The 12,774-nt window shown below is 41.8% G+C and overlaps 1 long non-coding RNA gene across 1 annotated transcript in view; it reads right to left on the bottom strand.

The window, feature by feature from the left end:
* Positions 1-8,655: 8,655 nt before the first annotated feature.
* LOC130187803 (uncharacterized) overlaps positions 8,656-12,774 on the bottom strand; it is a 128,121-nt gene continuing 124,002 nt past the window's right edge. The window contains exons 4-5 of the long non-coding RNA XR_008830502.1: positions 10,694-10,899; positions 8,656-9,877 (exon numbers count right to left, since the gene is read on the bottom strand). This is a non-coding gene — a long non-coding RNA (uncharacterized LOC130187803). The remainder of the gene's footprint in view (positions 9,878-10,693; positions 10,900-12,774) is intronic.

Here is a 12,774-nt window from a genome sequence, read left to right as displayed (position 1 = left end):
AGACAGATCATAAATCTGCAAATCTGGCACGGCTCACTTATTGAGTGTCACGGCTGCAGCTATACCGCAATTACGGCCTGGGCCAGTCAATAGAGAATCATCTGATTTCCTCTCAGGATGCTGTATGAGGTGAAGGCACTGAGTCTAACTGTGAAGTGAGGGATAAATAAGAAAACATGCTGCGTTCGCCGGTTGTATTCAGACTCTGAATTATAATTGTGTTTGTTTCCTGAAATTTGATCTGATAGGATCATTTTTCCCCGAGGTGCCTGTTTTTTTTTGTTTAGGCATCAGAATGGATAACCTTATCTTTGGCAGACTGTGTCGCCTGCAAAACACTAACCAAACACAACAAATGGATTCCTCCACGCTTCCATACGGACCTCAGAGGATTGTAGAAAGCCGATCCTGGACCTCTGAGATCTGCAGAGGTTTATCTCACATTCTGCAGGTAAGTGAATAAAAAGAATCATGGAGGACTGTAAAGGATCTGTATGAAGAATGCATCTATCTGGATCCAATTTGTAAAAAAAAAGGCTAGATTTTAGGGTCCTCTCAATGTTTACTGGTTATACACTAAACATTTACTTTACTAAAAGAGGATTGTATGGGTGTATCTTGGATCCTGGAAGAGAGCTGGGGGTGCATTTTTTCTGGAAACTAGATTTTTGGAGACAACAAACCAAATAAGATGGATTTTGTTTTCTGAAAAACAGCTGATGTGTCTCTGTCTGGATTCTCTGTCCATGTGTAGTGTGATTATAGATCAGGTCTAGCTTCTATATTAATACTGTGAAAGTATGAAAGTCTCAGTCCACAGAGAAATGCACACAGCCTGTATTCAGAAACTGAGCCTTAAAACCAGCCGTCAGGACTTCTGGAACTTTGTGATGTCACAACAAAGCAGTCACCAAGCCCCGCCCACCTGGACCCACCATCCAAACCTTGCAATCATCATTACACCTGGGTCCTGTAGAGAGACCCTGTTCCCTGGAGAACTGGATTTATAGTCTCTAGATTCTGGAGAAGGTAGCGCTGTGTTTCAGGAGACATGTTGAGGTTTTACTCAGACCTTATTCTTTATATTTTTTAGGGCTACATGTTTGTATAAAAGGGGCAATATAAATAAAGTTGAGTTGATCTACATTCACAGGAGTGTATGTGTGGGTTTATTCACCGGAGGAGGTTATCCTCACGTGATGCAGCTATAATTTACAATCGGTCTTGTACGTGACCCATCAGGCCTGTCACTCTCCACACTCCCTGAGCCATAAATCAACCTCCACCAGGTCACACACACACACACACACACACACACACACACACACACACACACACACACACACACACACACACACACACACACACACACACACTGAAGAAAATGTCCGTCTCAAATATCTAAGTGATTTTAGCCGGTTGCTGCACATCTCTGACACGTAACGACAAACACATCCCTCAACGTCACTCCTGTCTAATCTGTATTCTAATGCTTCGCAAGGAGAGCGGGAAGAGGTCAAGGTTGACTTGAAAGCTGCGAGTGTGCTATGAAATATTGATTGTGATGATAAAATATTCTAGATTTAAACATCAGTCTTGCCAAATGTGCTAAAGACCATCGGTGTGAAGAAAAACAAAAAACAACAAACATCAGCAAAAAGCACTGCGGGTATAACGGCTCGCCGCTCACACACATAACAAACCGGCTGCAGTGTACGTTTGCGTTTCCTGCCTCGGACATGTGAGAGGAGATTTAATCTTTTTACCCGGGCGCGACCCCTCCCTTGTGACTGCTGGGGTCATGGGTGCAAATCAGCCACGGCGATCACACAAGTACTGTCATCGTACTCCAGCTCTCACTCTCCAACATCCATCACATTTTTCACACAAACTGCTGTTCTCAAATAAAATACAAAGACACAGTGTGGACTCGGGATTATAAATCACCTCAGCAGCAGGACCATAATGCAATATTTGCTGTAACAATTTCCCCGAGTAGCGCTAGGTTAGCTTCAAAAGGCAAAGCAATAACAGTCACAGGTCCTCAAATAAGCAACCTTTGTTTGCCCAGGACGCACAATCGCTCTGTGCTGTTGTTTGAACCTTTCTGGAACATTTTCAGGTTATTATATCTGCCCATCTTATTTTTCAGAGAGTGAAACATGATTCAGGGACTCAGGCAATACTTCTCAACACTGTGGCAGTTATGACTTTCCGCGTCGGTGTATTTATTTCAGTGTTTCTTGTTAATGTGACAATATATGCCGTTTAATTCCTAACTCATCCCCACAATGCATCTGTGCACAGACGTTAGCAGTGGAATTTGATGCTTTCACACCAAATGTGCAACATCCATATGGTTGATGTTGGTCGATTAAAACACTAGGTTAATGTTAGGGATAGGGCTGTGCAGCAGGTTATCATGACCCATAGTTACCTTTTGTTGCTAGGCGACATCTAGTGGTCGTAGTAATTATGACGGGAGCAAAGGGAAAAGTGCGGTGACGTAGCATAAAGAGTCAGGAGGAGGGTTGTGGTGGACGGATGGATATGACACAGGAGAGCGGTGTTCGATTCCCGTGTGAAAGTTGCTGTTCATGTTGTTTCTATTATCCATGACCGCATTGTTATTATGTAACCATGACGACAACAGTCGTCTTCCTTTTGATCGTCTTCCTTTTAGATTTTAACCCAAATCATGATCTTTTCCTCAACCTAACCATGACAGTTATTACAGTAACCATGGCAATGAAAGTAGGTACGCCGCTCTCGCTACAGTCTGTGTGTTTATTATTGTAACCGTGACAACCAAGGTCCAGTACACCTGCTGCCATACGGGCGCTATTTCAGGAGACACTCCTTATGGGTCGAATCAGAGGGCGACCAAAATTCAATGTCCGGGGCATCGTCTAATTCCAACGTTAATCTGACGTAAAATACTGACACTGATATTTTGTTGGTTTTAAGTTGTTTTATTAAGTTAACAAAATACAACATCTTCTAAACGCCTCATGCCAAAGACGTTTTGACACAATAAAATACCCACATTCTGGTCGTGAGCGAAACCTAATATCTGCTCATGTCAATTATCCAACTACCTATAGCTTGTCATCATTTATGTGGTGTATATTGCTAAATAAATTTGTGTTTAACCAAATTACCACACACACAGAACTGAATCTACAGGTGTGAACGCATCCGCTACAACAGACCCATGTGGTTTTCTATATCAGGGCTGGTGTCTTTAGTGCGTCTTTGCATTTTCCACATTAAAAAAAATTAAATAAAATCTTTCAGGCGTGTGAAAAATATCTGAAGGGTTACATGCATATTTTATGGTTTCATAGACAATGAAAAGTCAACACTAATGCTTAATTCATCACTCACTTTTATATTCTTTGTAGCTTTGTGCCAGTCAGGCAGTTTGTTCGGCCCAATGCTGCTGGTCTCCAGAGGAGACAGACTGTAAAATATGGTTAGTGCAGTGTTGACATTATAACAGAATGACCACAAACAGCAATTTATGAGCCCATTATTCAATTAAGTATGTTTTGAAAGGAGGCCAGTTCCCTTCAACCTTCTGCTTTGGGCTGCCTCGCCTCTTGCCTCTCAGCTCTCTCTGGTTTTGTACAGAGTATAATATACTGTGGTTCACTAAAGGTGGGACACATTTTTCCTTTCGCTCCCAGTCCAAATGGAAAATCCATATACCTTCACCTCTTATTCATGTAAGAAATGTCTTTGTCAGACAAGGTCATGTGTAATAAATTTCAGTCTGGGTTGACATTTGAATGATTAACTGTATTCAATACATCATACACTCAAAGCACAGTTTGAAGCACAGGGTTGGAAAAAGGCTGTCATAGCAGAACTGTCCGATACTGAGCCAAACTCTACGGCTTTGATCCGTTTCACCCTGAACAGCAGATATTCAGGATCCCCACCAACAACATGACCAAGGTGATCATTAATAACGATACAGTTCCTCCAAAAACATTCTTGTCAATCTTCCCAATCTCTCTCTCTCTCTGAAAAACACAGTACAGCACAACCAGCTGAGCAGCCTGTTAGCATAGCTTAGCATAAAGACTGGCAACAGTTGGCTCTATCCATAGGTAACAGAATCCACCCACCAGCACCTCTAAAGCAAAACAGCTAAAACGTACTGTTTTTAGGCATGACGACAGTTGTATTAAAGATGTGGTGTAAATAGTGTCCAGAAGACGAACCAAAGTTTTCCTCCAACTGTTTTCAATTATCCTGATACCTCGACATTTAAAAGAGGAATTAGAAAAAAAATTGATAAGACATTCATGATTCCCAGGTAAAGGCTCAGCTGTATGTGTTCAGTGCTAATTAGAAAATGTTAGCATACTACATCGTTAACATGATAAAGATTTAACCTGCTTTACTTGTTAGCGTGCTAACATGCTCCTAGCACGGCCTCACAGAGCCAATAGCATGACTCTAAATGCTTGTTGCACTTTTTTCTTTGTTCATATGAAACAAATAAGATATAGCCTGGCTAGCTGTTTCCACCTGTCTCCAGTCTTTGTGCTAAGCTAAGCTAACAGGCTGCTGGCTGTAGCTTTATAATTAACTTTACAGATATGAGAGTGATATCGATCTTCTTATCTAAGTCTTGGAAAGACTTTTCCAAAGTGGAAACACTGCTCTTTGTGATTTACTGCTGTGTATTCACTGGATTTATGATTTCAGAGCGATATACAACACAGGTATAAAGTTTGGGATTACTTCACCTTTCTCTGATTTCTATGGATTTACCTTTTCTTAAGTATAACTCTCAGGAAAGGCTCTTGAAGCTTTCACAAACGAACATTGCTGTGGCATCAGCCCCAGATAATCATTACCATGTTGCACTTGAGATTAGATGTTATGAAGGACTCCCAGCTTCACCAATTCACGAGCTCAGTGGCGCTATAACGAGATTATTTCACACGCGCGCCGCAGATAAACTGGATCCTCGTGTGACCCCCCGAAGGAAGTCTGACGTTATCATCCTGAAGTGTGGTATAGACAGCGGAGGAGAGGAACAGTGGTAATTAGCCCAGATTTAATGCCATACCCTTACTGTCCACATCTGAACACTAATCACCCCACCAGGGGGACAGCAAAGGGAGGACAAGCTGCTCAAAAGAAATGAGCCCGACGACGTGCTGATGCTCCACAGACAGGAAGAGTAGGAGGCAACAACTGTAATCAGCCAGGGCCCTTGTGGAATAGATGCTGGTGCAGCTGGGTCTGGGACTCATGAGCTTGCACTGTTGTGTAACAGGGACAATACAGAGATGCTCTATTTTAAAAAAACCCTTGGAATCACAGTCATTACAGTCATCTTCAAGTCACACACCAAAACACTAAAAGTACAGTACGGACCTCCGCCAGTTGCTTCTTGAGGAAGCCATTTTTAAAACACCCTAATGATTCAGTTATTCTTAAAGCTGCACTACTCCTTATTTCTATATTAATAATAAACGGGTCAGATGACGTCTAAGGTGAAAACAGCTGCTCATAATGACAGATGACGACTTTCAGGTCATTCTTATGGTTTTATGGACCTAAAACTTTTACTGTTTTGACAAAGTTAGCAACTAGCTAGTGAATATAGTGCAGCATTTAGCAGCTCAAGAGTTGGTGGGGACCAAAATAGAGCTAAAAGAGAGTGAATACTGGAATAAAATTCTCGATGTGGATACAAACACAACTCCAAGCACAGGCTGTTGTCTAGTGGATGAGTGTACAGGCTAACACATTAGCCATAGCACGATTATAAGATGATTACTGAGTGTATAAAGGTGGCCAGAAACTGATTCTGATTGCTTCAGGTGTGTTAAGACTGAATATAATGCATTATTTTTACAGTTCACAAACAGCCATTATGCTGACTGTGCAGACGTTAGCTTTAGCTAGCTAGCAGTATATGTTGTCACTGTAACTAATTATGAAGTGGAGTTATACAGCCTTCAGAAAAATGCACTTCTGTAGTGCGCACGGATGCAACTTGGCGTCAGTCACGTTGTCATGTCACGTAAAAACCCTCAGAACATTCAGCAGATCAGCATAATTACAATCACAGTTCTGTATTGTGGCCTTTTAAGGATTCTTGGCAAGAAACCCTCCCGTCCGTCCACCACTCCCCTCCACCCCCCCCGCCCTCTCCTTCGCCATGTCCTTCCACACACTTGGTTGTACAGTACGTGGCAGTTGGTGCATCAGCCCCAGCGCAGCAGAGTGCAGGGTGCTAATGCCAACACCCCACATGAATAATGGGAACCCTGTGCAGTGGCCCAGCTGCTCCTGTCAGGCCCCAGCGCAGCGCAAAGCCAAACAGCGGGGGCCCCTCACACTCTGCCCTGATAACACTCTCTGTCATCGTCCAGCCACACAGGAATGCAGCCAATCACAACTGACCTCAGCGTGTGGCGATATCTCAGACCCCTGCCCATCTGCTTCCTGGCCTGCCTGACCTTGGAGGTCACTCGTACAATGGGTGTAAGGCCAAGGCTGAGGCCAGAGGGTTTGGTTGGCTGAACTCTGACTGAATGATGGACCTCTGCTTTGCCTCATCAATCAAAAACTACATACAGTTAATACTTTAATAGTTTGTAGGTATAAACAAAATGTCTCAAAATTATAAGATTCATGCAAAATAAAATAACAAATAGCAAGAATTGTAACACGACCAAAGTGCTTCAGTAGCTATACTTCCAATATACTTCCAGTGAAGGAGGATTTATTGCAGGATGATTTAGTTTAAGCTAGGTGTTCCTAATAAACTGCTAACTGAGTGTATAGTTCGATAGGTGACATTTTCCAATATATATTCAATCTGGAAATGTGTCACTCTGATTATTGTAACATAGTCCAGGCTGTCTCGAACTGAATTTTTAAAACGTTTCATAGTAATATGTGGTTCAGAAAGAATCCTGCTTCCTTCTCTTAGATGTCATAATAATCTGATGTATTTAAGACTGCATAAAAAAGCTATATACATTATATAACCTGTTGTATATCTGCCATATCCACCTGCAGTGATATTCACAGATGCAAAGCCAGAGACAGAGTATGTGGGTAGACAGCTGAACAGCAGCTATTGACCTACTCTGATAAAGTGCCAGGAGCTGCTCTGGTTCACTGTCTGTGTGTGAATGGCGCCATCTGACAGAATCCGTCTTCACCCTGCGACTCCGGGGTTATTACAGCGTAGACTGCACATCAACAAGCCGTCAAGCCGTCAAGCTTCAGCTCGAGTCCACGCTGAGAAGAAAGTGACAAAATACTGTCCATCACGCTTTGTCCCGGGGGGCATGTGATAGAAGACTGTACGTCTGCAGTCTGATATTATTGATCCCTGAAGGGAAAAACTCTTCATGTAGATCTGGTAGTTTGGCTCAATAATACCTCAGCAAAGTGACTGTGATGCAACGACTTTAGAAAAAACTAATTATTTAATCAGTTGAGGTTTATATCACCTGCAGACCCATAATCACAGTGTTTCCAGCCAGCTGAAGTTAAAGCTGCCATGTGTATAATTTCATCAATGATTAATTAATAAGTTTCTGTTTTTATAGAAAACAACCTCAATGTGTCACAGGGGAGACAAAATGATTAGAGATATTATAATCTCTAAGTTATATTTTTTTCTATCTATCAAGGACTTTCGTCAGTTCTGGATCGTGTCACAATCATAAAACAGCTGCTCTGTTGTTTATACATTTACGTGACTCTGCCGAGGTGAAACTAAAATGGTGCATCTCTTTAAATGTAAAGGAATTATGGGACGGCATTTTCTCCTTTCCTTTCATAAAGGAAGGTCCAGTGTTTCCTATGCTGTACTTCCGGTTATGAAGATTTGGTGAGACAGTATATTCACCTTTCAGGTCTTAAATATTATATTATTATTATTAAATATTATAATAGGCCACTCTCAAGCAGACAGTTTAACACCGACTACAGCAGAGAGTAGTGTCTGAACATATCATCTTTAATTATTAGCAGCCTGTTCTGTAGCGTTGTGGGTGGGCGAGGTGACCCGATTTCTCCCCGAAGAACTCATTCTCAGTTAAAGTTGTGCCTCTTTAACTGGGGTGGAAAGATTAACCTTCACTGTGACAAAACTGTTTTATTTCCCTCACATTCAAACATTCAATGACATGAGCGATTACCCCTTTCAACATGTCCGCTTCATGTTTCATATGAAAACACTCGGCCACTTTACAGTAAATGCCTCAACGCCCTCCCACTGTTTAGAAGCCGCCAACACAATATTGTGACAAGAGATTATGGTCGTGTAGTTTGCAGGAATTTATGACAGCTCAAGGTTATGTTCAGTTTTTTTCCCCCGCCTTTCGGTTGTATTATTAGCTGCTCCACCACAGATACGTTAAACACTGTATTCAGAAAGTGAGCCATAAAACCAGCCGTCAGGACTTCTGTGACTTTGTGATGTCACAACAAGGCAGTCACCAAGCCCCGCCCACACGGACCCACCATCCAAACCTTGCAGGATTTGGCTTCTCTGAGTGTTTTTACCTGAAATCTGTGACATTTTTCTTTATTGGATCACTGAGAAAAAAGTCAGCCAATCAGAAGAGAGGCTCAGAGCCTCCTCTCTTCTGATTGGCTCACCGGCCTGTTGTTACTAGAGCTCCAGAGAGAAAACTGAGAAAAGTGTAAAATATGAACCTTTAATATAAAAAAATATTGATCAGTGCAGCTTTAAAATGACCTACAGTTTTTTTTTTTTGCCTAACCTTTTCATGACATAATGATGTTATTATTTTTAAGGAACCACAGTCACCATGGTAACAACATACTGACTGCTTGTCCCTTCAGTGACCACAGTAAAGTTTTCCGCATTCCCCTGATGGATGATAAAATAGGACACATTACAGATATCAGCTGTACGGTGCACATATAAAAACTATATGTGAGTATAAGGACGCTGGGTTTTGTACGGGCCAGAACTGGGAACCTACTGTGGGAAGCAGGGTTGGCCAACATAAGGGAGGGTGACTAGGGGGTGTACCACTTGGCAGCTTTACTGACAGGAAGTGGGCGCGCTCTGTCCCCCACATTCCTCCAACAGATGTTTGACAGAGAAAATATTTTCACAGCTGGAGAGGGAGGGGAGGGAAAATATATGTTTTACGATACATCACACTGGATGTGGGGAGAACCGAGGAAAAGAAAAAAAACTCAACATCCATTATATTCTACATTAGGAGGTGAGCGCACTGTATGTACTGTCCTCAACTGGTCATGGTCACTGTATCCTACTCAAAAATCTCCCATAATTCCCTGGGTTCGTATCCGTGTGTTATGACAGGAAATGCATCCATTCATCTTTTACGCTCAAGGGAATGTGACCTTGCCCTTCACCTGGTCTCCATCAGCAGCACACTGCTGTAATGTGAAGTGAGTGATGATGATGATGATGTTGATGATGATGATGGTGGTGTTGATGGTGATTTCTGGAAATGCTGAGTTCAGCAGTTAAAAGAGAAATTAGCGCGAGGAGGAGAATTATGTGCATCCAACTCTCGTCTGAACACAGCGGGAAAACTGTTGTAGCTGCTCTGTTGTTGACAAGAGACAGAGTAGTTTCACATCACTCTTTTGTGGCCGAGTCAGATGTTAGAAAGTGAGAAGTGATCTTTCATCGACAGACGGCAGAGGGACTTCCTGTTGACTTCATGAGCCGCCGTCTCCCGAAAAAGCGACACTTTTCCGGCCGTCTGAGAGAGTCACCCATCCCGACCTCGTCCTGAGCTGCGTGGACTCAACTCAAACTGTTCACACTCCCACTGACCACTCAGTATCTCCACTCTGATCCTCGCGCAACAAGTCCTAATACCTGGCATTAAAATGATAAGATAATAATAAAGTTTATTTCTATGGCTCTTATCAAAATCAGAGAATACAAAGTGCAACTAATTACTCAAAATAAAAATAAAAACACAAATAGGAAACATACAAATATGTGTAATATTTAATATTTAAAAGAGATTAATCAGACGCTTTGTGAGCAGGATGTGTTTTTAGAGGCGATTTAAAAAAAGATGCTGATTTTGAAAGTCTATGTTGTTTTCCGATCCTCCTCTGTGGTGAAGGTCCGGTTAAGTTTAGGCAACTAAAACCACCACGTTGTGTCACAATCTGCTCCTGTAGTTCCCCTCGGCCTCGGCCTCCAGCCCCCGCTTCCTTCTTCCTGTCCATGTCTGACCCTTCATCTCTCCAGACCTGCCATTTGCCATCTGCTCACCAGATAAACCCCCGGACTTATTTCCTGTCTCTTGACCCACCTGCTCACCTCTTCCTTATCTTCAGTCACCTGAGTGTGATTGCTACCTGTGTTTTTGTTCAGTCCTCCACCTGCCTGCTTGTAAACTTTAACTGTAAGCTTCACTTCCATCAGGCATCATCCTGTCTGTGCTGCTACACCAGTTTGTGACGTGTAACGTTAAAGATGTTTAATAACGTTTATTTACTTTTAACGTTCATTAATTAATAAGTTGAATTGCGTCAGTCTTTTATTTTATTTTCCGTTTGAATAGTTTCTGTGAAAAGCAATAAAACGTTTCAATAAATAAACGTATGTATATCAGTGTATTTAAAGTTGAAATTGTGGCGCTCAAAGGCACCTTGACGTGAGCTCATACCCTCCACTTACCTCAGTGTGAACCCTCCGCTGAATCCTCAGTGTTGTGACAGCTGTGAGGTCTGTTTGAAGATCCTCTCAGTGGAAGGAAAACACAGCCTGGGAGAGGATCAATATCCCTCCTGTTATTATTGCTGGTGTGGCCTGGATGGTTGTTGAGTCTGGCCGGGGCCAGCAGGTAGCTGTCAGTCACAGACCACCTGAGGAGACTCCTGCCTCTGGAAGTAGGAGGTTGGAGTTAGACGAGCCGCTGAGATTATTACCTACATTTATACAAAGACCATAAAGTTGATATATATATATATATATATATATACATACACACATATGTGCTGATGCTTGCACCAGATTCTCCCACCAGACAGTTCACAACCCCAGTTACATACAACAGATATCCAGTATTCAGCAACAGGGCATGGTTGTTTAGCTCCCAGATGCAAAGTATGTAAAGATGTAAAGCGTGTGCTGTGGTGTAATATGAACCTGAGCATTGCTGAGGAAAATCAAATTAACTGGAATAACACTCAGCAGAGCTCAAACCTCCACCGAGGCCAAACAATCCCACACGTGTCTTTTGTTCTCAAACATCTTTATTTACTTTATTTAATACCTACGCAAGACAGCTGTATGATTTTTTTATCACCTGCTGCGTGAAACGATGATGTCATGATGTCCCAGTTCATACGGATCTACAGCTGTTGTTGTTATCGTGTAATTCTATTAGTTGCATGTTGAATGAAATACTGTTGTAAGCATTCCTAAACGCTGCCGGCGCCATATGGACTGTTACTTACTAGAAGGACAGAATGAACAACGCCCTATCTCGCAAAAGTGATTAAAAAATTCCTCTATCCGCTCGATTAACTGGATCAGCACCAACGTTTGGAGCAAATCAGTTCAGGACCTTTTCATAACAAACAAACAAACAAACAAACAAACAAACAAACAAACAAACAAACGTAAGCACAACTCTTCCACCATATTCAGATCGTTATCTGGATCCGCACTAAACTGAACAGACTCACTCATAGATCTCAACACTATAAATATGTATATGATAAATAATACTTTTTACTTCAAGATCCAAAACATTATATCCTGAGGAATTGACATAAATGTTGCAAAACGCTTAATAAAAAAATGACTGGATCTGCCCTTAATCCTGTCGACAAACAAACAAACAAACAAACAAACAAACAAAGAACAAAGAAGGGCTCTCAGAGAGTACAGACCTCCGGCAAAGCCAATCTCAAACAACATACACCAGACCTCAGAGAAAAAACAATCTTAATTCATAGTAAATGATCCGTGTCTGTCCCAAATCTTAATGGGTTCTTGGCCCATGTCCCGTCCCTCCACCATGTGTAAATCGGTTCAGTAGTTTTTGCGTAACAAACAAACGAACAAACAGACATGGGTGAAAACATAACCTCCCTGGCAGAGATAAAAAAAGATAATCGCCACCTTAAATGCTAAAGGTGTTGGAACAGTATGAGAAATGTGTGTCTCTCTAGGCAAAACTGGAACAACTACAACTAAAGGAGAAGACTGAGATTCAGTTTAAAGCTCTGGAAAAACTAGTAAGTAGATGTTGAGTTATGAATGAGTCAGAAAACTGTCTCCAAGTTTAAGAATGAACCTTTACATTCATCTTTTAGATCAATATAAATGAGAAGTCCTAAAACTGGTCAGATAAAGGAAAACAATGAGCAAACTTCATCTGCTGAGGAAGACTGTGAGATGCTGTCAAAAGCTAGGGGGGGAAAAAAGCTAATAAGGATTTTTCTTTTTGTCAAACTACTGCTTCAAAAGGTCAAAAGTGAACCATCATGCACAACCTTTAAACCTTTAAACCTTTAAACGCCCTGAAACTGAAACTCAATCCATGGAAGAGGAAGAGGAGGAAAGAGACATGCAACACTGCTCAACATTTTCAGAATAAAATCATTGTAATACATAAATGATAAGACATCTGTGGTAGCTTCATTAGATTTGTCCTACACCTCAATCACAGTCACCCCTGAAAGTAGTCCAGCTGTACCGTTTGTATCTCCAGTGCACTGAGGAGAAACGTCGCCTTGAGACTGAACTAA

The sequence above is a fragment of the Seriola aureovittata genome, chromosome 19, assembly GCF_021018895.1.
Source record: "Seriola aureovittata isolate HTS-2021-v1 ecotype China chromosome 19, ASM2101889v1, whole genome shotgun sequence".
Lineage (NCBI taxonomy): Eukaryota > Metazoa > Chordata > Actinopteri > Carangiformes > Carangidae > Seriola > Seriola aureovittata.
Note: the sequence above shows the minus strand (reverse complement) of the source record. Positions and strands in the feature narration are given on the sequence as shown.